Here is a 14,433-nt window from a genome sequence, read left to right as displayed (position 1 = left end):
CACATATGTAAACTTCAGCAACATGACATGTCACACTTCTGGGAAAACTGTTCAGTAGAGAATATCCATCTGCAAAGGTTTTCACAAGATGCAGGAAGGAACAGTGGAATTTAGAGATGAATAAATATATACACACACCCATGCACACCTGTAATACTATGTTTAGGTGAAATGCTTAGATGTGAACAGCACCTGAAACTTGGAAGAACAACAATAAAAGTTAATCACCAGATTACTAAATTTGTAATTGGGTATAACAAAGCAGGAAAAAAAAATGTGGCTTTGGATTATTTTTATCCTTTTCATTAAAAATAATATTTGATAGCCAGATTAGAACATGCAGTCTGCAAAGTCTTGTCTTCCACTCCTTTCTCTGGATAGAAAGTTTCTAACATAATATGAAGGATGTGATTAGAGGTTCTGGGACAGGCATTTGTTATCTGGATTAGAGTAAGAACTATGGACATTTCCAACATCAACCACAGATCTAAGGAAATAGGAATCAAGAATTACAAAACCCCACCTTCACTTCAGTGACTGGTTATATTCTCTCTCTTTTCTTCCATTTTTAGAAATAGAGTGGTGACAATCTATTCAGAGTTTTGAGGTTAACAGCTACAGATCCTGGTAGTTTAAGCAGAAAGGGGACTTTAAGGATTTTAGTGGTGCCTCATGGAATCCAGGTAGCTCAAACACTAAAGAATCTGCCCTCAATGAGGGAGACCTGGGATCTTCCCTAGGTTGGGAAGATCCTCTGGAGACGGGCATGGCAACCTACTCCAATATTTTTGCCTGGAGAATTTCATGGACAGAGGAGCCTGGTGGGCTACAGTCCATGCAGTCGCAGAGTCGGACACGACTGAGCGACTAACACTTTCCCTTTCGTGGAATTCAGTGAGGCCTCCGGAACAATTCACACTCAAGACTCAAAACTTTCAAGGAGTCTCCAGGGGTTTCCTCTTCCAGCTCTCACAGGTTAAGTGGTATTGCACTAGGCCATCCACAGTAAATAGTAAACTGTGAAACTGGATAAACTGTGCTAAGCAACTGTGTTCAGACATTGGGCAACACTGGACTATAGGGAGTGCAAGAGAGCATCCTTGGGCGAAGCAGTCACAAGTTCATGATCACCTCAGCTCTCTGTGAGCAGACACTTTTCTGACTGTGGCACAGTAACCTGGAGTACAAGCTGAGATAGACTGAAGTGAAGATAAAGGATGTGGCTGGAGTCTATGGAGAGCTTAACAGAGGGGGAGCCCTGGAAGTCTACGTGTGGGCCCCTCATGAGCCCTTAGCTGAGGGATCACTGGATGTGCACAGGGGCCAGAATCCAAGGCTCAGCTGCAAGTGGCTGCTGTGGGGCTGAGAGTGGAATAGAGACGCTGTAAATGAGTGTTGTGGGGAATATCAAGTTCTGGCCAAAACAGAGTGGAGGGACATCCAGTGAAGACACTTAGGCTGTGTATTAGAAGTAAGGACCACTCTCTCAAAGAAGGCCCATTTCAGATCTAGCCTGCTGCTGCTGCTAAGTCGCTTCAGTCGTGTCCGACTCTGTGCGACACCATAGACAGCAGGCCACCAGGCTCCGCCATCCCTAGAATTCTCCAGGCAAGAACACTGGAGTGGGTTGCCATTTCCTTCTCCAATGCATCAAAGTGAAAAGTGAAAGGGAAGTCGCTCAGTCGTGTCCAACTCCTAGCGACCCCATGGACTGCAGCCTACCAGGCTCCTCTGTCCATGGGATTTTCCAGGCAAGAGTACTGCAGTGGGTTGCCATTGCCTTCTCCAGACCTAACTGAGCCTAAATTCAAGTGTTGACAAGATCCACAAGAGAAAATGGGGAAGCTGAGTAACAACTAACTGAAAGGTCTTGGGAACACCTCAGGCTTTTACAGACTTGCTGAGACAAACTATAACATGTTCCCCCTGCTACTTCCATCAAAAAAAACTTAAAAAAAGATCAAGATGACTAGATAGTAACTGAACTACTTACTAGAACAAAAATCAAACATCAAAAATCTTCAGGGGTAAACAGTAGAATCCAGAATATTTACAGATTTTCAACATCTTACTCACTTTTCCTAGTACAATATAAACCTGAGAAACTATTAGACATGCAAAGAAACAGGAAAATGTGAACGATAGTCAAAAAAAAAACAGCTGCTGATGGTATTCAACTTGGAGAAGCCTAGATATTGATCTTGGTAGATTTTATAGCAGCAACAATAAATATGATCAAAGAATTTAAGGCCACTATGGTCTTAATAAGAAAATAGATAAAATAGAGAAGTGAAAAATTAAAAATAAGAATTCTCGTACAGTTAAATAAAAAACTGGAATGAAAATTTCACTGAACTGGCTTAACAGAACTTGGAGATGGCAAAGAAGGAGTGAGTGAATTTGATCAATACAAATTACCTGATCTGAAGAAAAGAAGAAAAAAGATTAAAGGAAAATTAATGGAACACATTTTACAAAGACATGTAGGAGACTATAAAACAGTGTAAGTTACACGTTACTCAAATACCAGAAAGAGTCAAGAGTGAGGATGGGACAGAAAAATAACTGAAGAAATAGTGACCATGAATTCTCAAAGTTATGAAAAACATCAATGTATGAAACAAGCAAGATCAGCAAACCACAATGAAGCAAAATACAAATAAAGCACAACCCACAAAGAATTATCTGACTCAAAATGTCAATAGTACCAAGGTTGAGAAGTCTAGCTCTAAAGCAATCAATTAAAAAATTAATTTCAAAAATAAGAATGAATAGCTAAGACAGCAATCAAGGAAATTAAATGATAAGCTAGTGATTACTCACTTAACTCAAAAGAAGGCAAGAAAGGGTCCACAGAGGTGCAAAGTAGAATGTACACTTAAAACCAATCATAAAAATTATATTAAATAAAAATGGACTAAACACTCACTAATGTGGAAAGTCTTTTTTTTTAATGCTGCTGATATTTAAAAACTAGATATTTGCATGGGAAATGAATTTCAAATGCTTTCTCACTCACTCTGAATAAAAATTTTAATTGGAGATGGATCATAGACCTAAATGTAAGTCCTAAAACTATAAAACTTCTGGAAGAAAACATAGGAGAAGATCTCCCTCACTTTGGAGTAGGTAAAGGTTTCTTGGGTGAGGCACAAAAAGCATAAACCATAAAAGAAAAACTGTGTAGAAATACACAATTGTACAGACACTTTTGAGAACTATTTGGCATCTCATAGAAAACTCTGGTTGCTCAGTGGTAAAGAATCCGCCAGTCTAGGTTCGATGCATGATACTGGATGCTTGGGGCTGGTGCAATGGGACGACCCAGAGGGATGGTATGGGGAGGGAGGAGGGAGGAGGGTTCAGGATGGGGAACACAGGTATACCTGTGGCAGATTCATTTCGATATTTGGCAAAACCAATACAATATTGTAAAGTTTAAAAAAAAAAAAAAAAAAAAAAAGAAACCACCTGCAATGGAGGAGACTTGGGTTCGATGACTAGGTCGGGAAGATCCCCTGGAGGAGGGCATGGCAACCCACTCCAGTATTCTTGCAGGGAAAATCCTGTAAAAAAAGGAGCCCGGCTGGCTATGGTCCATGGAGTTGCAGAGTCAGACACGACTGAAGTGCCAAAGCACGCATGCACCCTGCTGCCGCTGCTAAGTCGCTTCAGTCGTGTCCGACTCTGTGTGACCCCACAGATGGCAGCCCACTAGGCTCCTCTGTCCCTGGGATTCTCCAGGCAAGAACACTGGAGTGCATTGCCATTGCCTTCTCCACGCATGCACCCTATGACCCTGCAATTCCATTCCTAGGTGTTTACAGAGGGAAATGAAAATATAAATATACAAAAAATCTAATACAAAGATCTTTATAGCAGTCATTCATAATCTCTGCAAACTAGAAACAACCCATATGGATAGCCAAATTGCCATTCACTCATGTAAAGGAATAATACTCAACAACTGAAAGAAATTTCTGACACACAAAACATGGATTAATGTCAAGCACATTATGTTTAATCAAAGAACCAAGACTTCAAATAATACACACTGCATGAATACATTTATATGAAATCCCAAATAGGCAAGACTAAATCTATAGTGAAAGAGACCAGGAAATGGTTGCTCTATAGTGGGGGTGGCATAGGAGTAGGGATTAGAAAGTGGCATTAGAAACCTTTCTGGGATGATGTAAGTGTTCTATATCTTGTTTTAGGTGATGGCTGTACAGATGTATAAAACTGTCTAAAGTTATTGAACTGAGCCCTTAAGTTCTGTACATTTTATTGTATGTTAATTGTACCACTATAAAAACTTTCATTGACAATAGCATCAAAATATATAAAATACTTAGGAATAAATCTAATGAAATATATGCAAGATTGTAACATTTTTACCAACTTCAGAATATTGCTGAGAAAAATTAAAGGAAATCTGAATAAATGGAGAGATAGACCACATTCATAAACTGGTGGACTCGATAGTATGAAAATATCCTTTCCCCCCATTTTTTATACTTAATACAATTCTAATCAAAAGCCTGGAAAACTCTGTCATAGAAACTGACAAGCTGATTCCAAACTTTTCATGAAAATTCAAAGGTCATATAATAGCCAAAAACAACATTGTGAAAGTTGGAGGATCTATATTATCAGATCTTAAGACCTAGCAGACTTTCCTGGTGGTCCAGTGGTTAAGAATCTGTCTACCAATGCAAGAGACACAAGTTCAAACCCTGGTCCGGGAAGACCAGGAGCATAAAAAATACCAAGGGGTAACCAGATCATGGCATCCAGTCCCATCACTTCATGGCAAATAGGTAGGGAAACAAAGGAAACAGTGAGAGACTATTTTGGGGAGCTCCAAAATCACTGCAGATGGTGACTGCAGCCATGAAATTAAAAGATGCTTGCTCCTTGGGAGAAAAGCTATGAGCAACATGCTGCTGCTGCTGCTAAGTTGCTTCAGTAGTGTCCGACTCTGTGTGACCCCATAGACAGCAGCCCACCGGGCTCCACCGACCCTGGGATTCTCCGGGCAATGAGCAACCTAGACAGCATATTAAAAAGCAGAGACACTACCTTGCCAACAAAGGTCCGCCTAGTCAAAGCTATGGCTTTTCCAGTAGTCATGTATGGATGTGAGAGTTGGACTCTAAAGAAAGCTGAGCGCCGAAGAATTGATGCTTTTGAATGTTGAAGAAGACTATTGTGAGTCCCCTGGACTGCAAGGAGATCAAACCAGTCAACCCTCAACTAAATCAGTCCTGAATATTCATTGGAAGGACTGATGCTGAAGCTGAAACTCCAATACTTTGGCCACCTGATGTGAAGAACTGACTCATTGGAAAAGACCCTGATGCTGGGAAAGATTGAAGGCAGGAGGAAAAGGGGATGACAGAGGATGAGATGGTTGGATGGCATCACTGACTCAATGGACATGAGTTTGAACAAGGTCCAGGAGTTGGTGATGGACAGGGAAGCCTGGCATGCTGCTCCATGGGGTCGCAAAGAGTTGGACATGGCTGAGTGACTGAACTGAACTGAAGGGGCAACTAAGCCTCAGTGAGCCGCAACTACTGAGCCCATGCACAGCAACTACTGAAGCCATTATGCCCTGGAGCCCGTGCTCCAGTTCCACAATGAGAGAAGCCACCATAGTGAGAAACCCAAGCACCACAACTAGAGAGTAAACTTTGCTCACCGCAACTAGAGAAAACAGTAACGGAGACCCAGCACAGCCAAAAAAATTTTTTAATTAAAAAAATAAAAACCTTAGTATATGGCCAGAGTAATCAAGATAGTATGGCAGTGATGGAAAAGCAGATTTACAGAGCTATGGAACAGAATTAGAGTTCAGGGGGAAAAAAGTCAATATACATATCTCCCCATTCATTTTTCCCTCGTTCCTCTGCAAAGAACACACTACTTGCTTCCAATCTCTATCTTCCTGCTGGCAATCTTTCCAGACTCTGGCCCTGGGAGCAGCAACTACGTCTTCTCCATTGTGCCCTCCACTGTTTACAATCATTCTTTAGAACCAAATGGTGATTTAATGAAATTTCCCAGGTACTGAGTACCTACTTCGTAGGGTCCTTCCCATCTCCTGCTGCTAAGTCACTTCAGTCGTGTCTGACTCTGTGTGACCCCCATAGACAGCAGCCCACCAGGCTCCCCCGTCCCTGGGATTCTCCAGGCAAGGACACTGGAGTGGGTTGCCATTTCTTTCTCCAATGCATGAAAGTGAAAAGTGAAAGTGAAGTCACTCTTTCGTGTTTGACTCTTAGCGACCCCATGGACTGCAGCCTACCAGGCTCCTCCATCCATGGGATTTTCCAGGCAAGAGTACTGGAGTGGGGTGCCATTGCCTTCTCCGTCCCATCTCCTACTTCAGTGAATTCTTGCAGAAAGCACTACAAGCCAGACACACTTATTACCTCCCTGGTGCATTAAGGCAAATGAGGCTGAGAGAAGGTAACCCAGCTAGTAAGAGGTGGCACTAAGATTTGAACTCAGGTCTGTGCGACTCCAAAGCTGACACTGGTATTTCTCTCAGAGGAGACTTTTTAAGTCCAGACCCTGCTTATTCTCCACTTCCAGCGTCCTTACCAAAGGACTCTCCAGCTTCTTTTACTTCCTTTAAGGTTGGGAATTCACTCTTTCCTGAAGCAGCCTTCTCTCTCTCTGGCTTTCTCTGGTCCTGCACTAAAATATCTCTCCCTGCTAACACCCCCTACTATCTTGGTCCTACTTTCCAGAGTCACTCTGGCTGTTTTCTCTGCACAAGCCTTTCTCTTCTCCAGGTTGATGGCCCAAGCATCTTTAAATCATCATCTGACTCTGAAGAGAATGAGAATTATTAATACTATCCCTCTTTACAGATGAGGAAATAGAGACCCAGAAAAAGCAAAGTACACTCCAGGTAAAGTGCTGAGATGAAGGCAGGTGGGCCAACATGGGCCTCGGGCACCTGAGAAATAAAGGGCAGGGTGGAAGAAGACTGGTGTGTGAGGCGCAGGGCGGAGGTTGGGGCGGGGAGCGGGCAGTGCTGGGCTTCATTTGCAGTTCGAAACCAAACCCCTGAAGCTGTTGACCTCCAAATGTCAAATTTACCCTTTTGCCCTCCTGCCTACCTGGGATGGGAGAGCCTGGTGGGCTGCAGTCTGTGGGGTCGCACAGAGTTGGACACAACTGATGCGACTTAGCAGCAGCAGCAGCCACCTGGTACAGACACCAGCCTGGGGTTGGCATCCATAGGAAGCCTTGCTGCCTCATGTGAGGTCTGGAGGTTTGCAGGTCCACCAGCCCCGCCCTAGGTCAGGCATGGAAAGGGGACTGGCCCTGGCAAAGGGCTTATCTGAATGTCAGCCTTTTTTGTTTCTGTAAACTACTGCCCTTCCACTAGCTGAAGACCTCAGCTCTGGAGCTTTCCCCAGGGATTATAGTCTTAGCCTCACTGACAATCCACCAAGAGTTCAGTGTAAACTGTGGGCTTTGCGTGATAACGATGTGTCCCTGTGATGACAGCCAGTGTAATACATGGACTGTTCTGGTGGAGAATGTTCCTGGTGGGCGAGAGTGTGTGTCTGTGGGGGCAGAGAGTATATGGAAATCTTTATACTTTCTTTTCAGTTTTTCTGTGAAACTAAGATTGCTCTAAAAAAATGAAATTTATTATTATTTTTTAATAGCTTTATTTTCTTGGACTCCAAAATCACTGTGCATGGTGACAGCAGCCATGAAATTAAAAAGATGCTTGCTCCTTGGAAGGAAAGCTATGACAAACCTAGACAGTATATAAAAAAATAGAGACATTACTTTGCTGAAAAGGGTCTGAATAGTCAAAGCTATGGTTTTTCCAGTAGTCATGTATGGATGTGAGAGTTGGACCATAAAGAAGGCTGAGTGTTCCAGAATTGATGCTTTCGAGCTGTGGTGCTGGAGAAGGCCCTTGAGAGTCCCTTGGACAGCAAGGAGATCAGACCAATCAATCCTAAAGAAAATCAACCCTGAATATTCATTGGAAGGGCTGATGCTGTAGTTGAAACTACAATACTTTGGCCACCTGATGTGAAGAACTGACTCATTTAGAAAAGACCCTGATGCTGAGAAATATTGAAGGCAGGAGGAGAAGGGGACGATGGAGGATGAGATGGTTGAATGGCATCATCGACTCAGTGGATATGAGTTTGAGCAAACTCTGGGAGATGGTGAAGGACAGGGAAGCCTGGCATGCTGCAGTCCATGGGGTCACAAAGAGCTGACATGACTTAGTGACTGAACAACAAATGTCAAAATTTCCCAGATTTATATCTCCTTAGTTGAAGACAATGCTCAGACTTAGATTGCTTAGTCTTAATTCTAAATTCTTTGAGAGGAACTGCAATTGCCCAATAATGTCAAGCTGATCATTGGGCTGTCTCCAGGGAGCTGGGATCTTAGGACTGGGGGAATCCTCATGGCTTGAGTCACACTGTACTGACCATGCAGATGGAGTTAGTGGAGAAGACATTTCTCAGAAGTAGAAATTCTCCAGGAGGTTGTTCAACAGACAAAATAATAACTGCCTGTCCATTTGCTTTTGAATTTAAGGCTGAGAAATAAAAATTTTAATTTTTACATATATAATGCTTTTTAAAATTTTACTTCATTTTTATGTTAAGGTTCACTAAAGGAAAGAGAAACAAAATGTGCAGAAATTTTTAAAGATTCATATAAAAAGAGAGTCAATAACAAAAGTGAGGTTGTTACTTTCCTCCTCCTCATAGTCATTGACCTAAGAGACAGGTTTGATTATCACTTGACCTTTTGAACACCAAGTTAATCATTTATGGTTTCTCAAGAGTTCTTTTCCTGAAACCTTGAGACATTTCCATTTTAAAGAAATCACAGCAGTCCCGGGGCACAGAAGAATGGCAAGACCTGGGTCCAGAGCACTGGTCATTTCATTGTGAATTTACCAAAACCTAGAGATTTTCTGGCTTCTCATTTATGAAGAGGGCAGAGTGAATGGTATTATCATCAAACCCTGAAACTACTTTGTGCCAAGTTCATAAAGCAAACCTCCTCGGATGACACAGGGAGTAAACCATGAAAGGCAAACAAATGAGGCCCTGACATCTTTTCTCCCAAATGAGAAGAGCCGGCTTCACGGTGAGATGCATAAAGACTCCTCAGGGCTCCCTCCCTGACCTCCTGTTCCCCTGCCCCCACAGACCCACTGCCCTACCTCGTAGACCAGCACCAGAGAAAAGTGCCCACTGCATTTCCATGGGCTTCCTGCAGCCTGGGTGCTGGTTCCCAGCACAATCCACACTGGAGCCCCAGAGCTCCCAAGTCATGAACCAGCCGTTTCCTCTCTACCCCAGAGGAATGTTTATGTTCTTACAGCTTCCCACTCACCATGAGCACAACCCACTCCGGGCAGGTAAACTGTTCCCATGTCCCTAGTCAGGTTCCCCTCAGCTGTGAGGAACTGACCCCTGGACCCACTACATCCCAAGGTTTGGTTATGACACACCCCCAAAGTCTAGAAGAATATCAGCCCAGGCTTGCCGCTTCAGCTTGCTGCCTTGGCCTTTAGCCTCAGGCATCAGCATGGAAGCTGCAGGTCCAAACAGTGTAGATGGAACCACTGATGAGGGAGAAGGAGGCATTGTTTTTTTTTTTTTTTAATGAGGCCAGAACAGTCCACAGGAGCCCAGTAGACAGTCCCTGTGAAACAGGAGGGAAGCGGGCAGGGCACAACCTTTAAAAGAATAACACAGCCCTTGAAAATATGGCATAAACTGGCTAAAACCCACTAGGCCCAAGATGGCGGAAGGTTCACCTTCCCACAGACCTTAAGCCTCATTATGTACTCACTGTAATACATTAGCACAAGCTAAATAACACACCACCAACACCATAACATCTCTGAGGCCAACCATAAAAGGTCAAAAAGTGGGCAGTGGCCCAAATCCTGAAAATCTCTGCTCCTTTCCCAAAGACTTGAAATAATCCTCCCAATGTAGTTAGCGTAAGAAATGACACAGCCCACAAAAACTAACTTCCAGGGATGCTCTTACCTTTTGAGACGGTCTGGGTTCTGTCTTTGCAGTCTGTTTCTCCCAGGGCCGCTCTCACTTTCCAAGATGATCCCAGACCCTGGTGCCTTGAGACGGAGCACGCTCTGTCTGTGGACTATATATCTCTTTTAATAAATCCACTTCTTCCTATCACTTTGTCTCTCACTGAACTCTTTCTGCGAACAGAAAACCTGAGCTTCAGTAAGTCCTGACTCGAGAGGAGCAATTTTGACTAAAAGACAAGTGCATTCAAGTCCCAGTCAGAGTTGCTTGGTTTCACCTGGGAGCCTACTGCCTTGGATTTGTTCGGATTTGTTCACAAGCCTCAGCTGTGGGAGAAAGGGGGTGGGGCAGAAGGGCCTGGCGGCTCAGCAGTAAGCCCAGTCTTTGACCTTGAACCCCACCAGCTTTTCACCATGACATTTTCTGACCCTGCTTTTTTGTCTTTTCCTAAATTTGTTAATGGGCTTCTCTGGTGGCTTAGACGGTAAAGAATCCACCCACAATGTGGGAGATCTGGGTTTGATCCCTGGGTTGGGAAGATCCCCTGGAGGAGGGCATGCAACCCACTCCAGTATTCTTGCCTGGAGAATCCCATGGACAGAGGAGCCTGGCAGGCTACATAGCCTTTGCTCTATGGGGTTGCAAAGAGTCAGACACAGCTGAGCAACTAAGCACAACACAAAAACAAATTTGTTAATATATGGTTAAAACATTTATGTTATAAAAATAATTCATCCTTGTTGTTGAGAATGAAGTGATAAAAGGTACTTTAAAGGTAGCAAAGTTGTTGAGAGGCAATTCCTGTTACCAGTTTGATGTTTTCTTCTGCTTGTTTGTGTGTGGTTTCTACATGTGTTAGGGAGAAGGGGAAGAGTGTGATTTAAAACCTTGGGTGCAGCTGCTGCAACCTTTTAAAGGAATGATGTAATTCACCATGAGGGACTTTGGTTTTTAATCTGGAACAGTGTTGTGTAGGGGGCCTTGAAGGGTAAAATGTGTAGCACTGGCCTCCCCCCTTCCTCCCACAGGTGAGAGGAAAGCATGAAAAGGGCTAAGTTGACAAGACATTGTAGAAATTATTCATTGAAAACCTAAAGGAGGGGTAAGGGCTTGCAAACGTGGAAGAAAGGTTAGATGTGAGGGGAGACTATCCGAGTGCAAGTTCTGTGCCTGTCATTTACCTTAAATACAGAGCGATGGTACCCGTTCTTGTTGGGCCCTCCTTTGACTTTATAAGACCCATGAGTTGCCTCTTCCCATGGGCATAGGGTCTGCCAAGGGACTGCCCACTCAAACTGCCTCTTGCCTCTCAGGGCCCATATTCCCATGCTTGCTTCTGTCTCCTACCAACACCTCCATCACCACAGGCCACGTGTTTTGACTCCTTAAAGGATCTGTCCTGTATTAACTACACATAGGAACTGATAGAGACTGTGAGAGGGTTCTAATGGCTTACACAAAATCCAAAGGAGTTGGCTTAAGATAAATTCCCAGTGGATAAAAAGAACACCAAAGATGGGGTTCTGCTACATTTTACATTCACCCTTCCAGCCTCAAAGCTGGCCCCCTTCCAATGCCTCTCTCTCCCACTCCATATCCTGAAGTAACTGCCTATCAGACCCCAAGAGAAGAGAGCTTTATCCCCAACCTCACAGTCAGAAATACTGTTATAAATAGCTCAACTCTGGCTGCTCTTCATCTGGCGAGTTGATTGGAACATGATAATGCCAAGATCACTTAAGCAAGAGCTGGGGGGATATTAAGGAGGGTGAAAAGGCAGTCCTCTCAGGGAAGGGCTCAAAGCACCCTCTCCAAGTGAGCCAGAAAACCTCTGGTCCACTGGGGCTGGCCTCAGATTCCAGATTCCAGATCCCTGAGCCCCTTCTCCTTTTCACACACGAGGTGTGGCAGATTGTGCTGTGCTTAGTCGCTCAGTCATGTCATACTCTTTGGGACCCCATGGACGTAGCCCGCCAGGCTCCTCTGTCCATGGGATTCTCCAGGCAAGAATACTGGAGTGGGCTGCCATGCCTTCCTCCTAGGGATCTTCCCAAGCCAGGGATTGAACCCAGGTCTCCTGCACTGTAGGCAGATTCTCTATCATCTGAGCCACCAGGGAAGCAGATTATTGGACCCAACTATCCCTTCCCCATCCTGTAAAAGAACAAAATACTCCTGGCTGCCAAAACATGACTTGTACTATTTCCAGTGAGACTAAATCCCCCCATCCCTAGCCACCAGTGACACTTAGCCTTGGCAAGAGATTTGCTTTGGTCAGTGGATATAGATGCCAGCGTTTCCACCAGCTCTTTTTCCCTTCCCTTGATAAGGATATCATGCTCCAGACAAGGGCTGTCCTTCAACCACACCCTGAGGTGAGAAGACACACACAGTAACCAGCAGCATGGCAAGGTAACCAGTGGCGTGCAGTATGAATGAAAAGGACACACGGTTGTTAACGACTTCTGGGATCTGTTCTTGCAGGATACTCTGGCAGAAGTTAACATGCTTGGGTCCCACATTCAATGCTTATGGGGCAAGCAAAGTAAATGAGTGACACAGAGAGTATGTAAGACCATGGGGATGGCAGGGCTGTGGATGGTAGAAGAGAAGCAGCCTGAGGTTAGGCTCCAGTATTGAACTTTGTTGTCAGTTAAAATAAAAAGTGCTGCTGATGTGGTTAAACATCAGAGGCCAAGATTTTAATAATACAGCTGACTAATACTACTTGGAAACAAACATGAAGTTAAAAACAAAAAAAAATGACCCAACCTCTTAATGTTTTTCATAATCATTTAATTTTTTAGAGATTTCTTAAGCACCAATCTGTAGTTGAAAAGGAAAAATCTTCTAAAACTTGGCAATTATTTACATTTTACTTCTTTTTTTAGTCTTAAAAGTGAAGGGACACTTTTATTTCACAAGTTCTCTTTAAAACTTCTTTGAGTTAGCTTCCCAAACACGAATATAAACAACGCAAATTCAATCAAATCTAATCCTACCACAAAAAAAAAAACCTACCACCTGTGTCTTAAGAGAAAGTGACTCCCAGATGGGTGGGAATTAGCAAGGGCATGGATTGATTCCACAGAATATTTAATTTATTTTATGATTTTATTGTGATTGGATCAGGTCTGAGATGAGGGAAATGGAAACAGCCTTGTTATAAGGAATCACACGTTATGGCACTTCTAATTCAAATTAAGCTTTTTTACAGGAAAATTACAAATGTATGAGTGTTCTAAGAGCTGACTATATACTTTCAAGTTCATATTTTCTCCCAACAGATTTGATCTTTTGCCATCATGTAATCCAGAGAAAGAGTCACTTGTCCCATATCAGGCATAATGGGAAACTGCACAGCCCCAAGAATATGGGGGCAAGGAGTGCTCTTCTTGGACCGAGTAGGTCAAAGGTGACCTACGTCACCACTCCTATGAAACAGTGCATTTCTCTACAACATGAAAATTAAGTCTTGACTTTAGACCACGTAGTAGGTCTTTCCTCTTGATGTGAAACTGGTAACAACAGCAACAGTGCTTTTTTCTTTATTCTTTTTTATTCTCAAACTGATTGTTAATGAAAAAAACACAGAACAGTTAACTGCAACTCAAATATTAGTCTTCTCTTTCCAACTCAAGCACTGAAATACAATACTCCTTTCCATGATATTCTGGCCATCACGTTCGTTCGTTCTTTTTGGGCTTCAGAGTCCTTTCTAAAAGGAAACATGCTACCTGGCATTCTATATTACTCCAAATTTCCAGGCAGAAAAATGAGACAAATGAAGTGACATCTAAAAATACCAGGGATTATGTTTTTTAAAAACAAGACAATAATTTTGATCTTCTTGCTTTAATTCTTCTCTATATGACCACGATGAAATATTTATCAAAGTCTAAGAGATTATTGATATACAATAATGACTATACATTAATGGAGCTATTCATCATAAATTCATCACTGAAGTAACTGGAAAAAAAGTTTATTCTGTTTATGCAGTATTGAAACAACCAAAACATTCAAACATCCATAAAGTGTAATAATAATAATTAATAACTCTTTAATACTGCAACATCTTGAAATATCTCCAAATGACCAAAAACAGATTAAACTTTGTTCAGAAATAACTTCAGTTTCTTTACACAAAACTGTATATTTAAAGAAACTAGTAATCCATGTAAGATACACACAAAACCCTGAACTGACTAGATGTCTCAATGAATAATACTCCACACTGTTTTGTTGTTATGGATAAATGAGCTTATAACTCAATGAAACCCATTTAAGAAGCTCTAGACTATAGAATGACACGTTCAAACTGTTTGGTCCTATTAGTTTTATTAAAAAAAACCCTCCC

At 42.7% G+C, this 14,433-nt stretch overlaps 1 long non-coding RNA gene across 1 annotated transcript in view; it reads right to left on the bottom strand.

The window, feature by feature from the left end:
• LOC123334190 overlaps positions 1 to 10,613 on the bottom strand; it is a 49,997-nt gene extending 39,384 nt beyond the window's left edge. Inside the window, exon 1 of the long non-coding RNA XR_006552029.2 lies at positions 10,071 to 10,613. This is a non-coding gene — a long non-coding RNA (uncharacterized LOC123334190). The remainder of the gene's footprint in view (positions 1 to 10,070) is intronic.
• Between the last annotated feature and the right edge of the window lie 3,820 nt (positions 10,614 to 14,433).

This window comes from Bubalus bubalis, chromosome 1 (assembly GCF_019923935.1).
Source record: "Bubalus bubalis isolate 160015118507 breed Murrah chromosome 1, NDDB_SH_1, whole genome shotgun sequence".
Classification (NCBI taxonomy): domain Eukaryota; kingdom Metazoa; phylum Chordata; class Mammalia; order Artiodactyla; family Bovidae; genus Bubalus; species Bubalus bubalis.
The sequence above is the reverse complement of the archived record's forward strand: the minus strand, read 5'-3'. Positions and strand labels throughout refer to the sequence as shown.